This window comes from Castor canadensis, chromosome 6, assembly GCF_047511655.1.
Source record: "Castor canadensis chromosome 6, mCasCan1.hap1v2, whole genome shotgun sequence".
Classification (NCBI taxonomy): Eukaryota; Metazoa; Chordata; class Mammalia; order Rodentia; family Castoridae; genus Castor; species Castor canadensis.
This window is the reverse complement of record NC_133391.1, coordinates 89,557,542-89,571,308: the sequence shown is the minus strand read 5'-3', so window position 1 is coordinate 89,571,308 and position 13,767 is coordinate 89,557,542. Positions and strand designations below refer to the sequence as shown.

The 13,767-nt window shown below is 35.1% G+C and overlaps 1 non-coding gene across 1 annotated transcript; it reads right to left on the bottom strand.

The window, feature by feature from the left end:
• Positions 1–13,216: 13,216 nt before the first annotated feature.
• Positions 13,217–13,376, bottom strand: LOC141424348 (U1 spliceosomal RNA). Its single transcript, XR_012449298.1, has one exon. It is a non-coding gene; the product is annotated as a U1 spliceosomal RNA (small nuclear RNA).
• Between the last annotated feature and the right edge of the window lie 391 nt (positions 13,377–13,767).

The window sequence follows — 13,767 nt, the reverse complement described above, 5'->3', positions numbered from 1 at the left end:
TAAAGTCAGGTAGCATGGTTCTTCCGTACTTGTTTTTGCTCCAGATTGCTCGTACTCTATGGGTCATCTGTGATTCCATATGAATTTTAAAATTGGATTTGGTGAGGAATATATACTTTGGAAATTTGACAGAAATTGCAGTAATTCTATGGATCATAATGGTTACTTTGGACATTTTAATAATTTGTGGACAAAATATATCTCTGCATTCTTCAATTTATTTTATCAATGTTTTATACAATTTTTCACTCTTTTGATTAAATGGATTCCTTTTTTAAAAATTTTCTTTTGTCATTTGTTTGTTTATACATTTACTCACACATGTATACATACTTTGGATTACCTCCCCCACCACAGACAGAACCTGTTCTGCCCTCATCTTCTCTGATTTGTTGGTTTGAGATAAAAATAGCTATACAGAGAGATTCCTAGCATTGCTTTCATACACAAGTGTACTGCAACCCACATTGGTTCTTCTCTACCAGACCTCTTCACTACTTCCTAATCCCCTTCCCATAGTGGCCTAAACTGGTTTAAGATTACTTTATTCATTCTTCTACAATGAGCACATCAACTTAGTGTGTGATCCATGTCCAATAATATTATTGCATTTGTTTTAGATCTATAATCTGCATATGAGGGAGAACATGCAATTTTTGGCCTTCTGAGCATGGCTAACATCTTTTAAGATGATGTTCTCCAGTTCCATCAATTTACTTGCAAATGACAAAATTCCATTCTTTTTTGTGACTGAGTAAAATGCCATTCATCGGTGTCAGGGACCAGGCATGAACCCTGGACTGGAAGATAATGAAGTTTGTTCAGCCTCTCCATGTAGAAGTTTGCACAGCCTCTTCTACCATAATTTTCCCAGCACCTGGTGTCTTGACCTTTGCTCTCACATCTCCTTGAAGAATACAGCCTGCTGTGTCTGCATACCAGCCCTCTGATGCAAAATTAGATAAAGTACCAGAACTGTTAGGAAATTCCCTGATGCCCGATTCATCAATACCTTAGATAAGGTGTTCTGCATGCCCTGATGATTCCAGAACTGATGTGTTGTAATTAAGCTTCATTAGCCTTAGGAAAATTAGCCCACCAAACCTCATTCCTTTCACCTTGCATCAAGAATTGTTAAAGCTTGATTTTTACCTGAGTGTTTTCCTTCTACTGGCTTATAAAATAAACACTCTGGCTCAGGTAGGCGCTCATGTTTCCCATCAGGAATGTGCAGCCCTCCCGTCCTCAGCTTTTCTGTTGTATGTCTGTATGTCTGTGTGTGTCTTATTTCTCACTTCCCGCCACTTATAGTCAGGTTCATACAGTATACCCATGCAGGCCAGGGAATGTCGGTAGTGCAGCATATCAGCCACTTCTATAGCTTGGGTATTGTGAAGTGCTGCAATTTACATAGGTGTGCAGTTGCCTTTGGAATAAGCTGAGTCATATTCCTTTGAGTATATCCCTAGGAGTGGTATTGCTGGATCGTATTAGCTTTTTAAGAAGCCACCATATTGTTTTCCAGAGTGGTTGTACTAGCTTACATTTCTACCAGCAGTGTATGAGGGTTCCTTTTTCCCAGCATCCTCGCCAACATTTGTTGTTGTTGGTTTTCTTGATGATGGCTATTCTAAAAGGAGTGAGGTGGAATCTTAGTGTGGTTTTGATTTGAATTTCCTTTAAGGCCAGGGATGGTGAGCATTTTTTCATGTGTTTTTTTTGCCATTTGGACTTCTTCCTTTGAAAACGTTCTGTTTAGTTCAGTTGTCCACTTCTTCATTTGTTCATTGATTTTGGGGGAGTGTAGTTTTTTGAGCTTCCTGTATATTCTGGTTATGTCCTTTGATGTATAGCCAGAGAATATTTTCTCCCACTTCAGTTTAGAGACCATTTCTTTTATTGTACAGAAGCTTTTAAATTTCATGTAGTCCCATTTATCCATCCTTTCTCTTAGTTGCTGGGTTAGTGGAGTTCTACTGAGGAAGTTCTTGGCAATACCTGTTGCTTCTAGAGTATTCCCTGTGCTTTCCTGTACTAACTGTGAGGTTTCAGGACTGATAGTAAGGTTCTTAATTGACTTTGAGTTGATACTAGTGCAAGGTGTTAGGCATGGATTTAGTTTCAGTTTTCTAAAGGCAGATAACAACTTTTTCCAGCAACAATTGTTGAAGAGGTTGTCTTTTCTCCATTATATGTTTTTGGTGACTTTGTCAACTATAAGGTGAGCATAGCTTTGTGGATTCATATCTGGGTCCTCCATTCTGTTCCACTGGTCTTCATATCTGTTTTTCTGTCAGTACTATGCTGTTTTTTTATTGCTATGGTTCTATGGTATAGTTTGAAGTCAGGTATTGTGATACCTCCAGCATTGCTGTTTTTGCTCAGTATTTTCTTGGCTATTCACAGTTTTTTGTGTTTCCAAATGAACTTTAGGGTAGATTTTTCAATATCTGTTATGAATGCCATTGGGATTTTGATGAGAATTGCATTGAACTTGTAGATTGTTTTTGGTAGTACAACCATTTAAACTATGTTGATTCTGCCAATCCATGAGCTTGGGAGATCTTCCACCTTTTGTAGTCATCTTCAGTCTCTTTCTTTAGTGGTTTGCAGTTCCCCTTGTAGAGATCATTTACATCATTTGTTATTTATTCCTATTTTTAAATTTTTTTGAGGTACTTGATTGTTTTGAGGCTATTGTAAATGGAATTGTTTTCTTATATTCTTTCTCAATTTGTTCATTGTTGGTGTATAGGAAGGCTACTGATTTTTGTAAATTGATTTCATATCCTGCTACATTCCTGAATGAATGTTATGGTGTTTAGAGGGTTTTGGGTGGAGGTTTTTGGGTCTTTAAGGTATAAGATCATGTCATCTGCAAATAATTTGACTATTTCTTTACCTGTTTGTATTTATTTCTTGTATTTATTTCTTCTTTCCTTATTGCTCTGACTAGGTATTTGAAGACTATGTTGAATAGGAGTGGGGACATTGAGCATCATTGTTTCATACCTGACTTTAGGGGGAATGGTTTCACATTTTCCTATTAAGTTTGATGTTGGCTATAGGGTTGTCATATTTAGTCTTTATAGTGTTGAGGTACATTCCTTATGTTCCTAGTTTTCTTAGAGCTTTTATCATGAAATGGTGTTGAATCTTATCAAAGGCTTTTTCTGCATCTATTGAGAAGAACAAGTTGTTTTTGTCTTTGCTTCTATTGATGTGCAGTATTACATTTATTGATTTGCAAATGTTGAACCATCCCTGCATCCCTGGGATGAAGCCAACTTGGTCATGGTGAACCATCTTTCTGATATGTTGTTGGCTTCAGTTTGCCATTATTTTATTGAGGATTTTTGCATCAATGTTCATTAAGAAGATTGGCCTGTAGTTCTCCTTTATGGATGTGTCTTTGCCTGGTTTTGGGATGAGTGTAATACTGGCTTCACAGAATGAGTTAGGCAGTGTTCCTTGCCTTTCTATTTCATGGAAAAGTTTAAGGAGAGTTGGTATTAGTTCTTCTTTAATGGTCTGGTAGAATTCAGCAGAGAATCTATCAGGTACTGGACCTTTCTTTTTTGGGAGACTTTTTATTGCAGCTTCAATTTCATTGTGTTATAGATCTTTGTAGGGGTTAATATTCTCTTGGTTCAGTTTTGGTGGTCATAAGTATCTAGAAATTTGTCATTTATTTAAGATTTTCCAACTTATTGGAATATAGATTCTCAAAGTATTCTCTGATGATTCCCTGGATTTCCCTGGTATTTGTTGTTATCTCCTGTCTTTTTTGTATCTGAATTTACTAATTTGGTTCTCTTGCCTCCTCATTTTAGTCAGATTTGCCAGGGGTCTGTTAATCTCATTTATTTTTTCAAAGAACCAGCTTGTTTTCTGGATTATTTGTATTTTTTTTTCTCTATTTCATTATTTTTGGCCCTTATTTTCATTATTTCCCTACTTCTGCTTGTTTTGGGTTTAGCTTGTTCTTGTTTTCTAGGAATTTGAGATGTAGCATTAAGTCATTTATTTGAGATCTTTCTGTCCTTTTAATACATGCACTTATGGCTATAAGCTTTCCTCTTAAGGTTGCCTTTGCTGTGTCCCATATGTTCTGGTAGGTGGTGTTCTCATTTTCATCAACTTCTAGGAAACTTTTGATTTCCTCTCTTATTTCTTCTATGACCTACTGATCATTGAGCAATGTATTATTCAGCCTCCAATTGTTTGCATATTTTTTGCTGTTGCTATTTTTGTTGAGTTCTAGTTTTACTGCATTGTGATCAAATAAATTGCAGGGGGTTATTTCTATGTTTTATATATAGTGAGGCTTCCTTTGTGCCCTAAGATATTTTGGAGAAAGTTCCACTAGCTGTTGAGATGAATGCATATTGTACTGTTGTCACATGAAATATTCTGTAGACACAGTTAGGTTCATTGATCTATGGTGTCATTTAGGTCTAGAATTTCTTTGTTGATTTTTTCTTTTCTTTGTATTACTTACCTATTGGTGATAGATGAGTATTAAAGTCTCCCATTACCAGTGTGTTGGAGTATATATGTGCATTTAAGTCCTTTAGAGTATGTTTCATGAAATTGCTTGCACTGATATTGGGTGCATTTAGGTTGATAATTGTTATTTTCTTTAGATATATTGTCCCTTTTATTAGCATGAAGTGTCCTTCTTTGTCTTGTTCAAACAATGTGAGCTTGAAGTCTACTTTGTCAGTTATAAGTACTGCTTTGAAAATCTTTTCCCAGCCTTTCACCCTAAGCCAGTGTTTATTTCTGTGAATAAGATGAGTCTCTTATAAACAACAGATTGTTGGATCTTCCCTTTAATCCAGCTTGCCAAATGGTGTCTTTTGATGGAGGATTTCAGTCCTTTGACATTCCGTGTTAGTACTGATAGGTATCCTGCCATTTAGTTGTTTTTGTTCTTTAAGGATTTGATTGTGTGCAAGCTGAATCAATGCTACTCTCTGATTACTTGTTTTTTTGTCTTCTCTGCCTTGTTACTTCTGTTCCTCTCATGGTTTTGTTTGCTTTCATTTTCGGTGTGCGGAATACCTTGTAGAATCTTCTGTAGTAGTGGCTTGGTGGTCATATTTGTTTTTCTAGTTTTTGATAATCATAAACCATTTATTTCAGACAAATTTTCCATTGAATACCTAAAAGTTCCAAAGAAAGTATTTAAAAAATGACTTTACTAAATCATAAAATTAGGATGATATTATAACCAATACCCAAATTAAATGTGAAAAATTAACAAAATTAGAATTCAGAAAGATAAGCAGAACACAAACACAGTTACTGTATAGAGAAGGAAATTTGCATGCAATGGCTTTATGCAGAACAAACCAAGACAAAGGGCCATAAAAGGTGGGATCCTAAGAGAAAGTCTCCAATATAACCTCGTAACTTTTAGAGTTTAGCCAAAAGTAAATTACCACTCTCTGGATTGGAGCCATAGTTCACTGCCTGACTAGTCCATGGAGTGTCAAGTTCGAATTTGAGACCCTGGCACACCGCTCAAATGCACATCACAAAAATAAGTAGAAACTCTCTTTGAAAGACGTTGCCTTTATTCTAGGGTTTAATTTCCTCCTACATCTTATACATTCTGGTTAACCATGTCTAGTACCTTCCTCATGAATTTCTCAGTGATTTCTTCCAAGATTTCTTCTTTCAAGTTTTTTTGTGGGCATCACTGGGCTCTTTCGTGACACTTATAATTTTTTTGTTGGGGTTAGGAACTGGGTATCTATTTTCTTCATTTCCCACTGAATCCTGTATTGAATTATTTTTTTGAGGAGACTGGTTTCCATCTTTCTTTCTTCTTCCCATGACTCCACTTGGTGTTATGCAACTATGTTGTTGATTGGCCAGTTGGTGGTTTTGATTGTCTTTTTTCTTTCCCTGATTTAGTTTTTGTGTTGTGACTGACTTGGTTGTTAGCTAGGTTGTGTGCTCTTTCTGCCCCTGGCCTGGAGGTGTAATTCAGCAATAACAAATTCATAGGTTCAATGCAGATCAACTGTTTATATATTATATAGAAAACTCCTTGGTGATAATATCTATAAACAGTGGGAGTTGGAGCAGATCAATGGTTATTAGGCTTGATATAGAAATTTGAGAATTGATAAAAGTGGCACTAAAAAGTGGGGGGTGGGAAAAGAGGTTGGTGCTTGGCAGAGGAGGTATGGGGGCTGCTAGGTTTTGTGACCTTTGTGCATGTTTGGGTGTATTTCTGTTGTAGTAGAGGGTGCTTGTGTCAGGGATTGCAGGGGGCTGGGGTTGTGTACAGTTGGTGCAATAGACTAGTCAGTAGGTTTTGAATGGGTAAGAAGGAGGGGTAGTGTGGTGATAGATTGGGGAGAATAGGAGGGGGAGGTAAAGACAGGGAGAGAGATGGATGAGAAGGGGCAGAAACAGTTATTGGGAGGGAGAAAAATGAATTGTAGCACAAGAGAAGGAGGGAAAGTGAGGGGATAAGAATAGGGATAAGAAAATAGTGTTGGTGAAGTTAATAATACAGAAAAAACAAACACCAGGTACAAGAACAATAAAAAGTTCAGTGTTTTGGTGTTCTGGAGTTATTTCTTAGATGCCCAACCCTGGTATTGGTGTACAAGTGGGAGCTCTGATGTGGTCTCACCAGATGACTGACTAATGAGTAGTATTTGGTTCCTTCTGTCCACAGGGTTAGTTGCAGTTGGGAGTTGAGGTACATCTGCCAGTTTGTGCAGGGTCATCAGAGCTATTGTTGTTTTCACCAGGCAGCAGCTGCATTGCCCTTCAGCTGTCACTCTGTTTGGTCAGCTCCTCCCCCACCAAGGTGGGGAAATTCAGCTTTGAATTCTGCTCTCTGTCCTATGAGATCAGCTCTGGGATCCACCACTTGCTCCACTTTGGGAGTTGGCCTGTTGCCCCATCACCCCCTCAGCCTTTGTGCCTCTCCCCACCTCAGCTTGGTGCTATCAGCTCATTTGGGAGGTTGGCTTGATGCCCTGCCCCTACTCTCAGCCTTTGTACCTCTTTCAACTTCTCTTTGGTGCTAGCAGCATCTCTGTGAGTTGTGGTTTGTCACCCCACCCCCACTCTCAGCCTTTGTTGCTTTACCAGCATTTGTTCCTTGAGAGTTTGGCACTGAGAGTTCAGCTGCTTGCACCCACCCCCATTCTCTGGGACAGATTCAGCATTCTGCCCCCAATTCCACTGTTGGTGTTAGATTACAGTTTGCTTTTTATGCTTTTCAGTTTTGTTGGGGGGTTAAGTCTGGTCTGGGGCTATGGTGGGTTGTGTGCCAGGGGTGGGTAGGGGAGTCACACATGGTACATGATGCCCACCTGTTCATTCTGCAGATTCATGCAAGCAACTTTCAAATGGCTAGTGGGGAGAAATGGTGTGGTGTATGGAGGCTTTCCATGGGGTAGGGGTCCAGGATATTGAAGAGCTTGATTTTGATTGATGCTCTGTCTTCTTCTTGTTGGGAGAAAAAGAAAAAATAAAAATAAAAAAGAAACAGCCACAAGGCTTTATTCCCAGGGCTAGACATGCCTTGCTTGCTGTTCTGCATGGGATTTTCACGGCTGTTTCATTCAATTAAGGGCTGATTTAAGGGTCAGTTTTTGAATTTTATGTGTACCTAATGTAATGGCAGTTGTTATTTTGGCTAGACACAATCAGAATTACCCAAGTGTAGTTCTGAAGTCTCAAGGTGGTTCTGCAGTCACAGAGCTTAGGATTTCTGATTCCTATCTAACTGCCATCTTCTTCTCCAAATGGATTCCTAAGTATTTCATTTTATGTATTGGATTCAGCTTTGGATTATAATTTTCTTAAATTTTACAATAGTTTGTGATAAATGTCTAGAAACTAAATTTATTTTTGGATTTGATTTTGTATTTTGCAAATTTACTAAATTCATTTATTAATTCTAAAAGCTTTGATGGAGAAGTTCCTTGTTGAATAGAAGTTGTGAGAGAGGGCATCCCCATTTTTTTCCTAATGTTAGAGAAAAACTTTCAATTTGTCATAGTTGAGTACAATGTTAGCTGTTGGCATGTCATATATAACCCTTATTGCATTCAGTTGTATTCTTTAATTATTTATTGAGAATTTTTTTTATGAACTGATGTTGAGTTTTATGGAATTTTTTCCTGCATCTACAATCTTTACCCTTCATATTTAATGTAGAATGTTCTATTTATCAGGCCTTGGATCTCAAATTTAAATTCTACTTGATCTACATATGCTATCTTTTTACTATCCTGCTAAATTCAGTTCATTATTATTTAATGAGAATTTTTGTATGTATTTTCAACAGGGGTATTAGTGTGTAGTTTTGTTTCTTTTCTTGTGCTCTTCTCTGGCTTTCATTTCAGAAAATGCTGATCTTCTAAAATGAGTTGGAAATGTTCTTTCTCCTTCAATGTTTTTGAAAGATTTTTATTAATTCTTCATTATAAAATTGGTAGATTTCACTAGTGAGGACATTTTGATCTTGATTTTCTTTATTGGGAAGTTTATGTTTATGGATTCAATCTCCTTACTCATTATTGGTCAGTTCAAAATTTCCATTTCATGAATCAGCTTCAGCAAGTTGTATGCTTTGAGGAATCTATCCATTTTTCCTAGGTTATCCATTTTGTTAGATTGTCATTGCTCACAATCATAATTATTAATGATCATTTCTGTTTCTATGGTATACATCTCCATGTCTCCTCTTTCATCTATAATTTTATTTATTTGAGTTCTTATTTCCTTTTATTAACTAGTGTAGCTAACAGCTTCAATGTTGTCTACTTTTCAAAAATCAACTCGGTTTCATTTGTGTTTTCTGTTTGTTCCTTTGCCTTTATTTTATTAATTTCTGCTGTTAACTTTTATTTGTTTTTTTCTGTCAACTTGGACTGAATGTATATTTCTCTACTTCTTTGAAGTGTAAAGTTATATTATTTATTGGAAATCTTTTTTGACTTTATGTAGGCATTTATTATTGTGTAATTTCCTCTTATCTTTGTTGCCACCTGTAAGTGTTGGTATTTTGTGTTTCTTATTTCGTTTGACTCAAGTTTCTTTTAAAGTTTTTGATTTCTACTTTGATTTAGTGGTTGTTCCAGAACATGTTATTTAATTTCCACATGATTCTAGTCATTCTTAGTTATTGATGTCCAATTTCACATAATTGTGTCCAGAATGTTACTCAAGTATGATTTTATTCTTCTTAAAATTATTAAGACTTATTTTATGGCCAAATGTATGATCTAAACTGTAGGATATTCCATGTATGCATGAAAAGAATGTGCATTCTATTGCTATTGGACCATATGTTCCATATATGTCTGTTAAGTTCATTTGTTCTCTAGTACTAAAATCCACTGATTCCTCTTTTATATTTTTTGAATGATCTACACATTGTTAAGGTGGATTACTAAAATCTCCTAAAATTGGTGGTTCTCACTCTATTGCTGACTTACTTTCAAGCTACCGAAAGTGTATTCCTCTCCTAATAAACCTTGCTATTATTTTCACTGTGTAAATAAATAAAATATTTTAAAATTATCATTTTGTTATTGAATTCTTTCAGTTTTATTAATATTTTTTATTTTAATATTTCTTTTATTAAAATTTCTTTTATTTACACATGATTTAGATATAGGTATAGATGTAATTTAGGTATAGGTATAGATGCAGTGGTTATATCTGTTTTTTTTAACCATTTTATTTTTATATAATTACCTTCTTTGTAGCTTTTGACAGTTTTTGACATAGATTTTGTTTCCTAATATGTGAATAGCCATCCCTGCTTTCTTTCTTTATTCTTTTTGACAAACAATAACTTTATTTTAATAGCCATTAGCAAAAAGTAACTGGCTAATTCCAGAGGGAAGGTTTTTCATACCACAGTATCCCCTATAGAACCTGTTCCCCTATAACTGTATGTTCATTTGCAAATATTCTGTAGGTCCATTTGACAGTAATGGGTTTTTTGGACTCACATAGTCTTGGCTGGAGAACACTGTCTTAAGAGGTATTATGATCTACAAGAGAACAGATGGGTGACCATCCTGAGGTCCATCTCTGTTTTCTTTTGGTTACCATTTGCATGAATTAACTTTTTACATGTATTCACTTTTAGTTTGTGCATTACCATGTTTCCTTAAAGCTAAAATGAGGCATACAGACAATTCATAGTTGGATCTTTTAAAAAAGAATTCACTCAGTCAACTTTTGTCTTTTGATTGGAAAATTGAATCTGCTTACATTTAAGATAAATATTGATAGCTAAGGAAATATTATTGTTATTTTTGAATTTTCTCAGTGTCCTTTTTTTTTTTTACTGCCTTTTATTGTGATTTTATCATTTGTAGTGACATGCTTTCAATCCAATCTATTTTTTCCACATCTACCATGTTTTTTTCATTGTTGTTCCCATAAAGGAACAAGTCATGTTATAATAGTCTACTTCAATTTGGTAACTTTGGTCACATGGAAATACTCTTCACTGTTACCTTTCTCGATCTATTCTATGCTATTAATTTAATAATTTATATCTTTTATGTTGTTTGTTTCTAAATTATTGTAACTAGGTATCTTTAGCATATTTTATCTTTTGTATTACAGCTAAAATACAAACATGCATCATCATTCTAGTATTAGTGTTCTAGATTTGACTCTATACTAATTTAAAAAAATGAATTTTATCCTTTCATTTCTTTTCATGCTGCTGATTAACATTATTTTCTTTCAAATTGAAGACCTCTTCATAGCATTTCTTGTAAAGAACATCTAGTAGTGATGAATTTCCTCAGTTTTTGTTTCTCTGGGAAATCATTATCTCTGTTTTCTGAAGAACAGATTTAACAGGTAAAGTATTCTTGGCTTACATCTCTTTTACTTCCTCACAGAATGTGGTCTCCCACTCATCACTGGTTAATAATGGTTCTACTGAGAAATCTGTGTAAAATCTTAGAAGATTTTCTATTATATGTGATTTGCTTCTTAATCATTATTTTTTCACTTATGCATATTTATGTTGTCCAATGTGATAATTCCATACATATACACAATGAATAATAATCAAATTAGAGTAAATGACATTCTTATCTCCTAAAATATTTATCATTCATTTGTAAAAGGAAATTCAAATTCCTCTAGTAAATTATAAAATACTAAGTTGCTATATACTATAATGACTTTACATCATTGCTCTGATGTAACTATATTTTCATACTCATTAGTTTTGCTGCTTTCAAAATTGTCTTTGTCATTGACTTCTCAGATTTGGTTATAAGGTATCTCAGTAAAGATTCTTTATAATTATAATTGGGGTCTTTGAAATCAATAGATAACAATGTTAATTTACCTTCCTACAGTTGGGGAAATTTGTGCTATTATTTCTTTAACTAAGCTTTCTACCCTTTCCCATTTTTCTTTCTCTGGAAATTTTATAATGCAAAATGATTCACCAGATGATGTTTCACACACTTTCTTCATTTCTTTTCTTCCTTTTTTCCATCCATTTTTCCTTCCTTTTTTGTTGCTTTATTGGTTTGTCTATTTCTTTGGATAATTTCAAATAAACTATTTTTCAATTTGTTGTTTCTTCCTTCTGATTGATCAAGTTTGTTTCAAAGTACTATGTTGATCTTTTTTCTTAGTTATTGAATTCTTCAGCTCCATAATTTCCATGTGACTAATTTTTCATATTTCTATCTCTTAGGTGAATTTCTCTTTTTGTTCATATATTATTATCTGAATTTCTTTTAATTGTCTTTCTGTGTTTAACTGTAGCTCAATCAGCTTCTATAAGATGATTATTTTGAATATTTTTGAGTCAATTAATATATTTTCATTTTTTTGAGGTCAGTCAATGGAGCTTTATTTTAGTCTTTTCATGGTATAATTTGGCCTTGATCATTTATATTCCTTAAAGCTTTGCATTCCTCTTTTTCATTCTAAGAACCAGACACCCCCTCCAGTTTTTACTGGAAAAAAAAGAGAAGAAAGACTTTACTACTAGTCCATATAGAGAGTCTGAGACTCTTTTCTATAAATGTCCTTAATATCGTCCTCTTGCTTCCTCTTAGGGAGAAAGGTTGTGGATTGTGTACATTTTCTTGATCTTGAAAATCCAGGCCAGATGCTAAGAGGTTTTTGTATATATTCTCTATTGAAGTTTCTTGAAGCATTCAAAATTGTGTTCTTCCTCCTAATCCAGCAGAGTTGAGCTGGTATCAGTGCTTTACGGGGTCACATATGACATCTGTGGGATAGTGTGCACCATCTGAAGATGAATGTGGGGCTACATGTCAGCTAGTTGAGTGTGTCTATAGGTAAGGTGCCCCACAGGACTCATTAGCAATGCTCTATGAGGTTCAGAACACTAGCAGTTGCATCTGAGGCCAGTTGTTCATATCCATACTCTGCTAACATAAATCTCCTCCCATCTTCTTGGTCCTAGATCATACCAAGATAAGAAACCACACAAAGTCCCTCAGATTTTGTGTGAATTGAGACAGAAGTGCTCCTTCTAGGCAATGTTCCTAGAGTCTGAGGGAATTACATGCTTGTTTCACCTTAACTTCCCTCCATGGGAGAAATAATAGGCTAAGTGTCTCTTTTCAATGAGCTGTACTATCTTGGAAGAAGGATAACATGAATAAAGTGAAACTGTTTTTCTTACCCTCTTCTATTCTTAGATGTGTTCATCTCAGGCTCCCATAAAAACAACCATGGATACATGTTAAAAGTCAATTATTTTTGTAACATTTTGAGGACCTGATCTATCTTCCTGATCTCTATCAGACATGTGATTAAATAATATTACATACTTGGCATCTTTTTGTTTTGAATAAAAAGAATCACGATGGGTTTGTAGTTTTGTGTTACAGCCTATAGCTGGCATGCACAAGGCCCTCAGTTCAATCACACTAATGGAAAAACAAACAGATAAAAATGGTTCTATTTATTTAATTTTTTATTCAAATTTTGAATGAAAGAAAGTTGATTTTATATACTTATTGATGCATTTTACAGATTTCTAAACATAAAATTATTTGTACAGTGAAACAGTAGATAATTTGGTGAATAATTACTGGTTTCACTGGATAACTTTAAATGTAATTAAGAATGAAGTTTCTCCCATCACAAAATTTGAAGTAGATCATATTATCAAAGATAAGTAATATCCACTCTCTCTGCTTCCCCCTCCCAGAGGAAAGTGTGAACACAGTCCCCCATGACCATAAATTATGCAGTTGAGTTTCCCACATTTGGGAAAATCTCAGGGGTCAGCACATTTGACAATGGATAAGTCTCACCCTGGGAAAACCACCTTTGTGATCATGGTTTCTTCCCTACCAGGTAAGTATCTCTCTCTGCTTTTTGCAATATGATTTTTTTTCTTTATCCAAAGGTGCTCCTTATTTTCCTCACCCTTTAATTTCAGACTGTCTAGCATGATCAACATTCCCCAGGAATATTGTTGTGTTTTTAAAAATTTTTTTGTTGTACTGGAGTTTGAACTCAGGACCTCACACTTTCTATGTGGGAGCTCTACCAGTTCAGAAACTCTGTCAGGCCTTTATTGTGTGTTAGGTAGTTTTGAGATAGACTCTCACTTTTTGTCTCCTCATCTCTACCTTCTGAGTAGCTAGGATTACAGGATTGTAGGCACATGTCAGTCCAGCTATGAAAGGTTTTGTCCTGGGAAACACCTTGGTCATAGGTGAAGAGGAGATCTTGTCTGTTCCTTTGACTCTT